Below are 14,503 nucleotides of genomic sequence, written 5' to 3'. Positions count from 1 at the left end.
TGAATGAGTGGATTCCTCATTCTGTTAGGCTGTGTTACAAACTCCATTACCATTTCCAAAGATCTAGGTATAAGTGTATTGTTTTATTTAGTTAGTTGCCACAAGGCAGGGCTCTCCTGAGTGAGAGCAATATGGAGGATGTGTGGGTCATACTAAATGACCTTAGAGGACAGTGAATTGTAAGACATTTACACGGATATCATATCTGTTTTCAGGCAGAAAATAGTCACTGGAGAGACATGCCTTAACACTTAAGAATACTGGCTACTCTTTTAGTCCCAGGACAACTGACACCCTTCTCATTGCCTCTGTGGGCACCAGGCATGCTCAAATAGTTCAGAGACAAACACAGGAATGCAGACCCCAACATAAATATAGGGAGAGATATGGTGGGGTCGGGGGGCAAGTAGAGATGTTGAGGGAGAATTTACCTAGCACTGACAATATATATAACCAAAATATATAACCAGAAACTTCATTTATTTGATTTTATTGAGTGTGCAGTGGAAGAGGAAAATGATCTAGGCAATACTTAGGGTAACATTTTTGGTCAAGGGGAAGGGCCATGTAACTCTGCTGTGATTATCCATGTCTTGGGAAGGAAGGCAGTCAGTCCAGATGGGCTAGTGTGTAGTTCTGGCACTTTATCAAAAAGTGTTTTCATTTAGGGACTATTCTGATTCTCCAGGGCAGCCTGGGTATGCTGCACAGTGAGGAAAGCAAACCATGCCAAGAAAGTGAGCAAGCAGGATGAAACAAACCGAAAGGTTTCAGTTAGGTTTGGTACAAGAAAGCAAGCTCACCTTCCACAAAGGCTGAGACTCATCTCTGGCTGGAATGAGAGAGCCCACTGTAGCACACACGCACAGTCCATCACCTCAGCATACACACTCACCCAGTCATTGATGTTCACGTCACTCGTGCACAGCCTCTAACACCTCCCTTTGTTCCGGATGATATAGCTGGTTATGGTGTCTTAAGCCTTTAATCCTAGTTCTCTCATATCTCATACTCTTTTCCTCATGATTTTGGCCCAGGCTTAGCAAAGTACCAATAAGACACGAATCCAGCACACTTCTTTTGCAAAGTAAAAACATATCAGAATAGAGTTCTCTGCACCCAAATCCCATGGGAGGGAAAGCTAAACCTTCAGAGGGGCAGACACACCTGGGAAGCCAGAAGAGACTACACTCTGCCACATTTCTGACTCCAGAGGAAAACACCTAACACCATCTGGGACCCCGATGCACGGGGGCTCCCAGAAAAGGCAGCTCAGGCCCTCCTAGTTGCTGCCCTCACGGAGAGCTCAAAAGCAGCCACCCAGGAGCAACTTGAGCCATGGGACCACACATAACACCAACTTTTCTGCTCCAAGCGACCTGCCTGGTGGACTCAGGACACAGGCCCACAGGAACAGCTGAAGACCAGTAGACAGGAAAGACTACACGTCCGAAAGCAGAACACTCTGTTCCCATAACTGACTGAAAGAAAACAGGAAAACAGGTCTACAGCACTCCTGACACACAGGCTTATAGGACAGTCTAGCCACTGTCAGAAATAGCAGAACAAGGTAACACCAGAGACAACCTGATGGCGATAGGCAAGCAAAGGAACCCAAGCAACAGAAACCAAGACTACATGGCATCATCAGAGCCCAATTCTCCCACCAAAGCAAACACTGAATATCCAAATACACCAGAAAAGCAAGATCTATATTTAAAATCACATTTGATCATGATGCTGGAGGACTTCAAGAAAGACATGATAACTCCCTTAGAGAAACGCAGGAAAACATAAATAAACAAGTAGAAGCTGGGGTTGGGGATTTAGGTCAGTGGTAGAGCGCTTGCCTAGCAAGCTCAAGGCCCTGGGTTTGGTCCCCAGCTCCGAAAAAAAAAAAAACAACAAATAGAAGCCTATAGAGAGGAATCACAAAAATCTCTGAAAGAATTCCAGTAAAACACAATCAAACAGCTGAAGGAATTAAAAATGGAAATAGAAGCAATAAAGAAAGAACACATGGAAACAACCCTGGATATAGAAAACCAAAGGAAGAGACAAGGAGCCGTAGATCCAAGCATCACCAACAGAATACAAGAGATAGAAGAGAGAATCTCAGGAGCAGAAGATTCCATAGAAATAAATCATCGACACAGCTGTCAAAGATAAAACGGAAAAAGCTACTGGTCCAAAACATACAGGAAATCCAGGACTCAATGAGAAGATCAAACCTAAGGATAATAGGTATAGAAGAGAGTGAAGACTCCCAGCTCAAAGGACCAGTACATATCTTCAACAAAATCATAGAAGAAAACTTCCCTAACCTAAAAAAAGAGATACCCATAGGCATATAAGAAGCCTACAGAACTCCAAATAGATTGGACCAGAAAAGAAACACCTCCCGTCACATAATAGTCAAAACACCAAACGCACAAAATAAGGAAAGAATATTAAAAGCAGTAAGGGAAAAAGGTCAAGTAACATATAAAGGCAGACCTATCAGAATCACACCAGACTTTTCGCCAGAAACTATGAAGGCCAGAAGATGCTGGACTGATGTCATACAGACCCTAAGAGAACACAAATGCCAGCCCAGGCTACTGTATCCTGCAAAACTCTCAATTAACATAGATGGAGAAACCAAGATATTCCATGACAAAACCAAATTTACACAATATCTTTCTACAAATCCAGCATTACAAAGGATAATAAATGGTAAAGCCCAACATAAGGAGGCAAGCTACACCCTAGAAAAAGCAAGAAACTAATCGTCTTGGCAACAAAACAAAGAGAAGAGAAGCACACAAACATAATCTCACATTCAAATATGAATAAAACAGGAAGCAATAATCACTATTCCTTAATATCTCTCAACATCAATGGTCTCAACTCTCCAATAAAAAGACATAGATTAACAAACTGGATACGCAATGAGAGCCCTGCATTCTGCTGCCTACAGGAAACACACCTCAGAGACAAAGACAGACATGACCACAGAGTGAAAGGCTAGAAAAAAACTTTCCAAGCAAATGGTGGGAAGAAGCAAGCTGGAGCAGCCGTTCTAATAGCGAATAAAATCTATTTTCAATTAAAAGGCATCAAAAAAGATAAGGAAGGGCATTTCATATTCATCAAAGGAAAAAGCCACCAAAATGAACTCTCAATCCTAAATATCTATGCTCCAAATACAAGGGCACCTACATACATAAAAGAAACCTTACTAAAGCTCAAAGCACACATTGCACATCACGCAATAATAGTAGGAGATTTCCACACCCCACTCTCATTAATGGACAGATCATGGAAACAGAAATTAAACAGAGATAGACAGACTAAGAGAAATCATGAACCAAATGGACTTAACAGATATTTATAGAACATTCTATCCTAAAGCAAAAGGATATACCTTCTCTCACCACCTCACGGTACTTTCTCCAAAATTGACCATGTAATTGGTCATAAAACAGGCCTCAACAGATACAGAAAGATAGAAATAATCCAATGCATTCTATCAGACCACCATGGGCTAAAGTTGGTCTTCAATAATAATAAGGGAAGAACGCCCACATATACGTGGGAGTTGGGGGTTGGGGATTTGGCTCAGAGGTAGAGCGCTTGCCTAGCAACCGCAAGGCCCTGGGTTCGGTCCCCAGCTCCGAAAAAAAGAAAAAAAAAAAAAACATGGAAGTTGAACAATGCTCTACTCAATGACAACCTGGTCAAGGAAGAAATAAAGAAAGAAATTAAAGACTTCTTAGAATTTAATGAAAATGAAAGTACAACATACCCAAACTTATGGGACACAATGAAAGCTGAGCTAAGAGGAAAACTCATAGCTCTGAGTGCCTGCAGAAAGAAACAGGAGAGAGCATATATCAGTAGCTTGAAAGCACACCTAAAAGTTCCAGAAAAAAAGAAGCAAACACACACAGAATGAGTAGAAGGCAGGAAATAATCAAACTCAGAGCTGAAATCAACCAAGTAGAAACAAAAAGGACCATACAAAGAATCAACAGAACCAAAAGTTGGTTCTTTGAGAAAGTCAACAAGATAGATAAACCCTTAGCCAGACTAATGAGAGGACACAGAGAGTGTGTCCAAATTAACAAAATCAGAAATGAAAAGGGAGACATAACTACAGATTCAGAGGAAATTCAAAAAATCATCAGATCCTACTACAAAAGCCTATATTAAACAAAACTTGAAAATCTGCAGGAAATGGACAATTTCCTAGACAGATACCAGGTACCGAAGTTAAATCAGGAATAAATAAACCATTTAAACAGGCCCATAACTCCTAACAAAATAGAAGCAGTCATTAAAGGTCTCCCAACTAAAAAGAGCCCAGGTCTGGACGGGTTCATTGCAGATTTCTATCAGACCTTCATAGAAGACCTCATACCAATACTATCCAAACTATTCCACAAAATTGAAACAGATGGAGCGCTACTGAATTCCTTCTATGAAGCCACAATTACTCTTATACCTAAACCACACAAAGACCCAACAAAGAAAGAGAACTTCAGACCAATTTCCCTTAGGAATATCGACACAAAAATATTCAATAAAATTCTGGCAACCTGAATCCAAGAGCACATCAAAACAACCATCCACCATGATCAAGTAGGCTTCATACCAGGCATACAGGGATGGTTTAATATATGGAAAAAAATTAACGTGATCCACTATATAAACAAAGTGATAGAACAAAACCACATGATCATTTCATTACATGCTGAGAAAGCATTTGACAAAATTCAACACCCCTTCATGATAAAAGTCCTGGAAAGAATAGGAATTCAAAGCCCATACCTAAATATAGTGAAAGCCATATACAGCAAACCAGTCACTAACATTAAACTAAATGGAGAGAAACTTGAAGCAATCCCACTAAAATCAGGGACTAGACAAGGCTGCCCACTCTCTCCCTACTTACTCAGTATAATTCTTGATGTTCTAGCCAGAGCAATCTGACAACAAAAGGAGATCAAGGGGATACAGACTGGAAGAGAAGAAGTCAAAATATCACTATTTGCAGATGATATGATAGTATATTTAAGTGACCCCAAAAGTTCCACCATAAAACTACTAAACCTGATAAACACCTTCCGCAAAGTGGCTGGGTATAAAATTAACTCAAATCAGTAGCCTTCCTCTACACAAAAGAGAAACAAGCTGAGAAAGAAATTAGGGAAACGACACCCTTCATAATAGTCCCAAATAATAGAAAATACCTCAATGTGATTTTAACCGAGCAAGTAAAAGATCTGTATGATAAGAACTTCAAGCCTCTGAAGAAAGAAATTGAAGAAGACCTCAGAAGATGGAAAGATCTCCCATGCTCATGGATTGGCAGGATTAACATAGTAAAAAATAGCCATTTTACCAAAAGCGATCTACAGATTCAATGCAATCCCCATCAAAATACCAATCCAATTCTTCAGAGAGTTAGACAGAACAATTTGCAAATTCATCTGGAATAACAAAAAACCCAGGATAGCTAAAACTATCCTCAACAATAAAAGAACTTCTGGGGGAATCACTATCCCTGAACTCAGGCAGTATTACAGAGCAGTAGTGATAAAAACTGCATGGTATTGGTACAGAGACAGACAGATAGACCAATGGAATAGAATTGGAGACCCAGAAATGAACCCACACACTTATGGTCACTTGATTTTTGACAAAGGAGCCAAAACCATCCAATGGAAAAAAGATAGCATTTTCAGCAAATGGTGCTGGTTCAACTGGAGGTCAGCATGTAGAAGAATGCATATTGATCCATGCTTATCACCCTGTACAAAGCTTAAGTCCAAGTGGATCAAGGACCTCCACATCAAACCAGATACACTCAAACTAATAGAAGAAAAAGTGGGGAAGCATCTCAAACACATGGGCACTGGAGAAAATTTCCTGAACAAAACACCAATAGCTTATGCTCTAAGATCAAGAATTGACAAATGGGATCTCATAAAACTGCAAAGCTTCTGTAAGGCAAAGGACACTGTTGTTAGGACCAAACGGCAACCAACATATTGGGAAAAGATCTTTACCAATCTTACAACAGATAGAGGGCTCATATCCAAAATATACTAAGAACTCAAGAAGTTAGACCGCAGGGAGACAAATAACCCTATTAAAAAATGGGGTTCAGAGCTAAATAAAGAATTCACAGCTGAGGAATGCCGAACGGCTGAGAAACACCTAAAGAAGTGTTCAACATCTTTAGTCATCAGGGAAATGCAAATCAAAACAACCCATTGATTTCACCTCACACCAGTGAGAATGGCTAAGATCAAAAACTCAGGTGACAGCACATGCTGGCGAGGATGTGGAGAAAGAGGAACATTCCTCCATTGTTGGTGAGATTGTAGACTGGTACAACCATTCTGGAAATCAGTCTGGAGGTTCCTCAGAAAATTGGACATTGAACTACCTGAGGACCCAGCTATATCTCTTTTGGGCATATACCCAAAAGATGCCCCAACATATACCAAAGACACATGTTCTACTATGTTCATAGCAGCCTTATTTATAATAGCCAGCTGCTTGAAAGAACCCAGATGCCCTTCAACAGAGAAATGGATACAGAAAATGTGGTACATCTACACAATGGAATATTACTCAGCTATCAAAAACAATGACTTTATGAAATTCATAGGCAAATGGATGGAACTGGAAAATATCATCCTGAGTGAGGTAACCTAATCACAGAAAAACATGCATGGTATGCACTCATTCATAGGTGGCTATTAGCCCAAATGCTTGAATTACCCTAGATGCACAGAACACATGAAACTCAAAAAGGATGACCAAAATGCGAATGCTTCACTTCTTCTTTAAAAGGGGAACAAGAATACCCTTGGCAGGGAATAGGGAGGCAAAGTTTAGAACAGAGACTGAAGGAACACCCACTCAGAGCCTGCCCCACATGTGGCCCATACATATACAGCCACCCAATTAGACAAGATGGATGAAGCAAAGTAGTGCATGCCGACAGGAGCCGGATGTAGATCTCTCCTGCAAGACACAGCCAGAATACAGCAAATACATAGGCGAATGCCAGCAGCAAACCACTGAACTGAGAACGGAACCCCTGTTGAAGGAATCAGAGAAAGGACTGGAAGAGCTTGAAGGGGCTTGAGTCAATGCCAACCAACGAGAGCTTCCAGGGACTAAGCCACTACCCAAAGACTATACATGGACTGACCCTGGACTCTGACCTCATAGGTAGCAATGAGTAGCCTAGTAAGAGCACCAGTGCAAGGGGAAGCCCTTGGTCCTGCCAAGACTGAACACCTAGTGAACGTGATTGTTGGTGGGAGGGTGGTAATGTGGGGAGAATGGGGAGGTGAAGCCCATAAAGAAGGAAAGGGGGAGAGGTTAGGGGGATGTTGGCCCAGAAACTGGGAAGGGGAATAACAATCAAAATGTAAATAAGAAATACTCAAGTTAATAAAGATTTAAAAAAGACTTGAATAAATGAAAACTTTTATAGTTTTATACATAAGTAGATAATATAATAATGTCAGTTTTGATAAATTAATAAAATTAATACAATAAGTAATGATTAGAAAATTTTACTACAATAAATCACCCACTTTTATGAAACTCATGAATTTGACTATAAATATTCTACTATGGAACAAAGGACAACTTTTTAAGTACAAAGAGCTAACATGTTTAGAGAGTTAATTTTAAAGAAAAAAATTTTGCATGGAGGAAAAAATGTCATGAGATTAAAAAATTCAATAGTTACATAAGCAGTGTGATGTGGTTGGCAGAGTGAATATTTCAGCAGATTAGAGTGTCCAGGAACTGTGTTCATTGATTTCTTTCTTTCTTTCTTTCTTTCTTTCTTTCTTTCTTTCTTTCTTTCTTTCTTTTTTTTTTTTTCGGAGCTGGGGACCGAACTCAGGGCCTTGCGCTTGCTTAGCTCTACCACTGAGCTAAATCCCCAACCCCTGTTTATTGATTTAAAAACTGAAGTTACATACATGCAGGAGGATGGACTCTCAGAGCAAATTAAAGAAAATGTCAAATGTTCCAGTTAGTTTCCTGTTGTTATAGTAAAACAAAAATGCCAATGTGGGAAAGTAAGGTTTTATGCACACCCGATGAATTACAGTTCATCTTCAATGGAATACAAGATAAGAACAAAAAGCAGGCGCTTGTAAACAGAGAGGAACTCTGCTTACTTATCTGTTCAGCTACTTTTACTCTATAACCTCTCCTCATCTTACTAGGTCTGGTACCACCCACAGTGGACTAAGTCCCCAAACATCAAGTAGCCATCAAGAAAATGCCAATGCCACATGCCTACAAGCCATTCTGATGCAGATTAGAGTGTCCAGGAACTGTGTTTATTGATTTAAAAACTGAAGTTACATACATGCAGGAGAATGGACTATCAGAGCAAATTGCTCAACAATGCATCATTGAGACAGCCACAATTAGCCATCACAGCAAACCATAAAGGGAAAATAGAAACAGCCTACTACAAATAAAAGTAACCCTTCATGAATAGAATTTGAGGTAAAAAGTGAAGTTTTATGTGAGGAAAAAATTAGAAGGAATTATGCCAGAAATTACACTGGATTTAAAAAAGGGGGGACAACAAGTCAAAGCCACAAATGAAATGAATGTCCTGTTTGTTGTGACTACCTAGTTGTACCGTCATGTGATAAGCAAGTGAGTTCCCATATAGTTTTCTTTATACTTAAGGGATCTGATCAGAATCTATGAGGTGGAGAATCAATCTCTTTGAGCTGAATGTAGGTTGCCACAGTGCATCTGGATAATTTTTTAATAGCATCTTGTATACATGTATGTGCTTTTTAGGTGATTTCTCCTTATCTAGTAACAATCCACATAGCTCCCCAGCATCATATTATTGGACGTTTCCAAGCCAAGTGATTTCTTGTCCCTCCTGGCCATGGCCTTAGAATTGTGTGGGAGTTCCTAGATCAATCTGTGTGCCCCTGAGGGATTCTTCTTGATAGAATCAGGGAAGATCCACAGAGCAGTACAGTTTGGGTGGGGGGAGTAAAAAAACAATGAAAAATTACATAAATTTTGATAAAAAATTTCCCTCAGAGCCTCAAAATCTTATTTTATCCATGAGGTTGTTAGTGATGTATTCATCTGTTCACAGGTCTGGCTTCAGATACCTGAGCACTGGTCAACACAGGTTGAACTTGAGACATCAAAAGCAAACACTCACAGAAAGCATGATGGGTCAAACTTGGAATGAGCAATTAAGAGGTCAACCTGGACTATGAAGAGGTATCATGTGGATTAAACAGAGACACAGACAGACAGACAGACAAGACATACTGACACACACACACACACACACACACACACACACACACCAAAACAAAGCAACAATCATGGGGGGAAAGATGTTGTAGATCAATGGTCAGGAACTTCAACCAGGGGACAAAAAATGTCAAGTTCTTCTGTTGGGTGCCACATGTGACAACTTCCATGCTCTTGAAAGGCTGACACTGCTACATTTAGGTACAACATCCATTAGCAACATACAGGCCGGGAAGGGGAAAGTAAGGGCAGTGACTCAGTATTCTTTTTTTTTTTTTAAGATTTATTCATTTATTATATACAAGTACACTGTAGCTGTCTTCAGATACACCAGAAGAGGGCATCAGATCTCTTTACAGATGGTTGTGAGCCACCATGTGGTTGCTGGGAATTGAACTCAGGACCTCTGGAAGAGAAATCGGGTGCTCTTAACCGCTGAGCCATCTCTCCAGCCCGTGACTCAGTATTCTTAAACCATACAGGTTTATTAAAGCCCCATTTTACCTTTCTCCTCATGCTGACAATCCTTGCAAAGAGAAGCCAGCCCATTGTCAACCTGGTGTGCATTTTCTCAGATCTCTGAAACTTTTCCTTCCACACATGCTCCTTGGACCCCAGGCTTAACCAGAGTTGTTGAATGATTTGCAGCTTCTCAGGTGTTGAAGTCCTGGTCTAGCAGAGTTGGATGCAACTCTATTCCTAATTGGGGTTCTCTAGAGAACAGGAAGCTGAGATCACACTGGAGTTTATGAGAGAAACATGTGCACCAACTGTTATGAAATGTGTCTTCCTTAGTAAAGACTATTATGGGAAACAGGAAGAAATAGGAGAGAGAGGCAGAGAGACACACAGAGATATGAGAGAGAAGAGAGAGAATAAGAAAATATGCCTTGTACACATGAAGCCAGAAAAGAATTTGTGAATCTAGAAGACAAGGTATGAAGGACTGCCTGTAAATCCCAGTAACTAAGAAAGAAGCCTGGAGCCAGTACTGTTAATTAAGACTTCAGACAGCTTGACCTTTACAAAAGTGAGACACCAGACTTCCATGAGCAAATCCTTAGCCTGGCAGATGTAGTTATGGTAGCCCAGAAAAACAAACACAGAACTGTCCCCTCTCTCTGCCTCTTACTTCTCTGATCTCCCACATCACAGGAGGCTGAATGGTCTTCCACATACCCTGAGATGCAGCTCACAAGGGACAGCTCCTGTCTGCAACAGTGCTTCATCAGAGCCCACCCTTGGCCTGTGGTGGATATGCAGGAAGCGAACTGACAAGTTAAACTTTGCCTAGCTGGCTCTCAAAGTTCAGGCTTGAGACTCACCCACTGTGATTGTCAACACTTCCATGTCTCCATTGGGAGGGCAGTGTCACAATGTCCTCCTACTGTCTTCCCACTCCATTCACATGTTTTATGTGACCCAGTTGACAGCTGCCTCAAGCTTATTCACAGCTCCACAGGATGCAGTTTGGCTTCAGAGCCCTCATATCTGGCCACAGAAGCCAAGAGAGCAATGTCACAGTTCACAGTGATAATGTGGATATGCCAGGGCATTTCCTCCAAGTCTTACTTTCAAGTGTATTCTTTTATTGCAGTTTATGCTACTCTTTCTAGAAGGCCACATTGTGGGAGAACATTTGGATTCTTCCCCATCAACAGTTTACAGATTTTTTACATAGACCCCTACAGGATTTCAGTGGCAAGATTTTTCTAAACTTGTATGCAAAATGTTTACACACACACACACACACACACACACACACACACACACACACACACAGAGTGTAGGGATAACAGAGACATGCATTATGAAGTAAAGTTAGGACAGTGGCTCTAGAAGATAAGATGTGAAGTGTTGCACTAAAATCTAGGACTCTAGGAAGGAGGATGGGAAACAATTGTGAGTGGGGCTTTCCCACAGCTTGGCCACATGAACAATGAAATATAAGACAACAGACCTGCATGGTCAAAGCCAAAGCCCAGGAATGTACACAGTCTATTGAATGTGATTGCAGCTCATTTCTCTGATCTGTAATGGAAGAGTTCAGGTGTTTCCCACACACACTGACATGTACCAGCCAAGGGCCAGCACCTCTCCTGCATACTACTTCATTACAGTCCAACCCAAGCATACTGAAAGATATTTAAGACTGGACCTGACAGGTGATCTTTTGACCTAGCTTACTATATAGCTGAAGCTGAGAATGCCAACATCCCCAGAACTCTGTTGAGCAGGGGGTGCCGATTTCCTCTGGCTCCCTTAGCAATACTTCAGAAAACCAAAGAGACAGCCTCCTCAGGCATATTCACAGCTGTACAGGATGGAACTTGGTTTCAGAACACCATAGCCTGTAATTACAGAAGCCAGGATGAAAACTACAAACTCAGTCAGCACTCAGTTGCTATGGAGATGCCTAGAATCATGGATAGATCCCTCTAGACCCCAGGACTGTAGATATAGATGCCTTGTAGGGGTAGAACATGGTCATTTAGCTCCCCCACTTACTGCTCAGGACACGCAGAGAAGTCAGGAAGGAGCCAATCCCTGTTTGGGTTCACTGACTAACAGTTCTTCACTGCACCAGAAAACTGCCTGGCACTCACAGCTGTTGACTCAGAAACCTAAGGGGGCCTCTGTCAAGGAATGGTAATCAGAATAACTCTAGTGGAAAGCCTGAGATGATGAGTTCTCATCTAGAAGTACTTCTCTCTCCCAGATATTAGTGGCAGACACGAACTGCACCAATCTGGGGCGTCAGGGGGCAGTGTGCCCTGAACTGAGGACAGCACACTAGTATCTCCCTTCTTCCTGAGAACCTTTGTCTTCTAGGCAAAAGGAGTAAAAGCCATGAGCTCTCAGGAAAATGGCGGTGCCCTTCCCAACAACTGGCTTTTGGAATGAAGAAACTGGTTATATAAACTCTCTGACTTCCAGGAACCACATCAAGCAGGGAAGTCCAGATGACTCTGAGAGGATTTCAGCTCCTGATTCCCATGTGTTGAAGGCTCAGATCAAGGCTTTCTCATCAGGGAACCCACTCAATCCCTACCCAAAACTGACAGAGCTTTCCAATGGACCATTTATTTCTTCCTTTTTTACAATAAGACAGAAGGCCTGCTTCCTTCTCCCCATCTCTGATCTCTTCATGCTCTTTGCTCTTTCTCCCAAATAGCCTGCTTAGCCTGGACAACAGGTTGATTATTGAACCCTGGAGGCATTGAAGAAACATCCCACAGGTAGTTGGTGCCACCACAACACTTATGACATCACAGAAGATGCTAGGGCTCTCCTGGATACAAGAGATTGTTCAGAGAAGGGTCTACAGATGACGTCACTAGGAACTGCCATGGCCTACCTGCTAACCAGCTTTCCTTACAGTGACCAGATTCTGAGGTGCCCTTTCCAGGAGCCTCTCCTGTGATACAATGGAAACCTTTGCATATCTCCTCTGTCTAAAGCTAGAGATTTCTTATGGAAAGCCGCGATAGCATTCGCCATTACAAGATGGCGCTGGCTTCCGCTAGACCAGCCCGATCTCTTTTCAGGAAACAAGCTGTGTGCGCATGTGCAAGAGTGTGTTTGTGCCAAGTCTTTGCCCACCCCAGGGCGTGCCAGTGAGATCATGGGTAAGTGACCAATCAGGCGTGGACGCGCCGTGCTAGGGTTTTATAAGCAGCACCTTTCTGGGTCCCGGGTCTCTCCTCTTCAAGATGCAATATACGCTTTGCTGCAGAAGGATCCTGGTGCCTGCGTGCGTTCTTGCTGGCGAGACGATAGCGCGGGACATATGGTGCCGAAAGCCGGGATAAACGCCTCACCATCGCCGGCACCAGGGTGGACCCTCCGCTCGTGGAGAGGATCCACAACTGCAGGACGAAGGTGAGTTCTGAGAGGCATGTCTGGCCGACCCTCTCCCCTATTTGGTCTTGATCTTTCTCATCTCTCTCCCCCATTAGAAGGTGCAATGGAAACTTTTGTTATTGTTTGGCAGCGCTTATTCTTTTTCTTTTGGTTTCATTTTGCTTCCATCGTTGGTCGTTTTAGCTGACATTGCGGCCATGCGAGGCACGGTCAGACGGACATAGATAAGCTGCGGTGCCTCTCTAGGACCACAGGCACAGTCAGACGGATGTACATAAGCCGCGGTGCCTCTCCTATATCTAAGTTCCTCCTGTAGATAAAGGAGCAGTATGGGAGCCTCACTGTCCCTGATCACGGCGCTACAGTCAGTCTTAAAGCACAGCGAGCTAAAAGTCTCTACAACAACCTTGGAATGTCTTGTTAAGGAGATCGATCGAGTAGCACCTTGGTATGCGTGTTCAGGGTCGTTGACCCTTGCCTCCTGGGAGAAATTAAGAGGAGACTTAGTCAGGGAGCAACAGGATGGAAAATTGAAAGTGGGGACCATGGCATTGTGGAAGCTGGTAAAATCATGCCTAGAAGATGAGGAAGTGCCGCCCGATAGTAGTAACGGGGCAGGGGCCGTTGGAGGAGTTACAGGACAGCATGTCAGAAACAGAGCAAGGTGAAAGACTCGAAGCTTTAAGACAAAAAAGGAGCTCCTAAGAAGAGAGGCCCTTCCAAGGACCTTGGATCCGAGGAAGTGAGAGATGGGGAAAGGACACCCTGGGAAGAAACAAGGAAAGAGACCGAAGAGGAGACAAAAAGATAAGGGAAGGGATACGGAGGAAAAGCAAAAAGGAGAAGAAACCCCGAAAAAGGAGTTTCTACCGAGAGGAATTAGATGGGGGGCTTGATAGTTCAGAAACAGATGAGCTTAGCCCCTCTGAGGAAGAGGTTTTAGAGGATGAGGCAGCTCGCTATGAAGAAGAAAGATACCACCCAGATGAACGACGAGCTAACAGCCTAGGTAAAAAACAGAAGAATGTGGGAGGCAGAAACCATGCAGTTTCCCGGCCTATAAGCCCCAGTGCTCCTACACCTTATATAGAAAGATTTCACTCAGATTCCTTCCTCACTAAAGATGAACAAAGAAAGATACGGCAGGCATTTCCGGTGTTTGAGACTGTTGATGGAGGCCGTGTTCACGCACCAGTAGAATATATCCAAATTAAAGAACTTGCCGAGTCAGTCCGTAACTACGGAGTTAGTGCCAATTTCACTATTTCTCAAGTCGAGAGGCTTGCCACTCTGGCCATGACTCCAGGAGACTGGCAGA

The sequence above is a fragment of the Rattus rattus genome, chromosome 1 (assembly GCF_011064425.1).
Source record: "Rattus rattus isolate New Zealand chromosome 1, Rrattus_CSIRO_v1, whole genome shotgun sequence".
NCBI classification, from domain to species: Eukaryota; Metazoa; Chordata; class Mammalia; order Rodentia; family Muridae; genus Rattus; species Rattus rattus.
The sequence above is the reverse complement of the archived record's forward strand: the minus strand, read 5'-3'. Positions refer to the sequence as shown.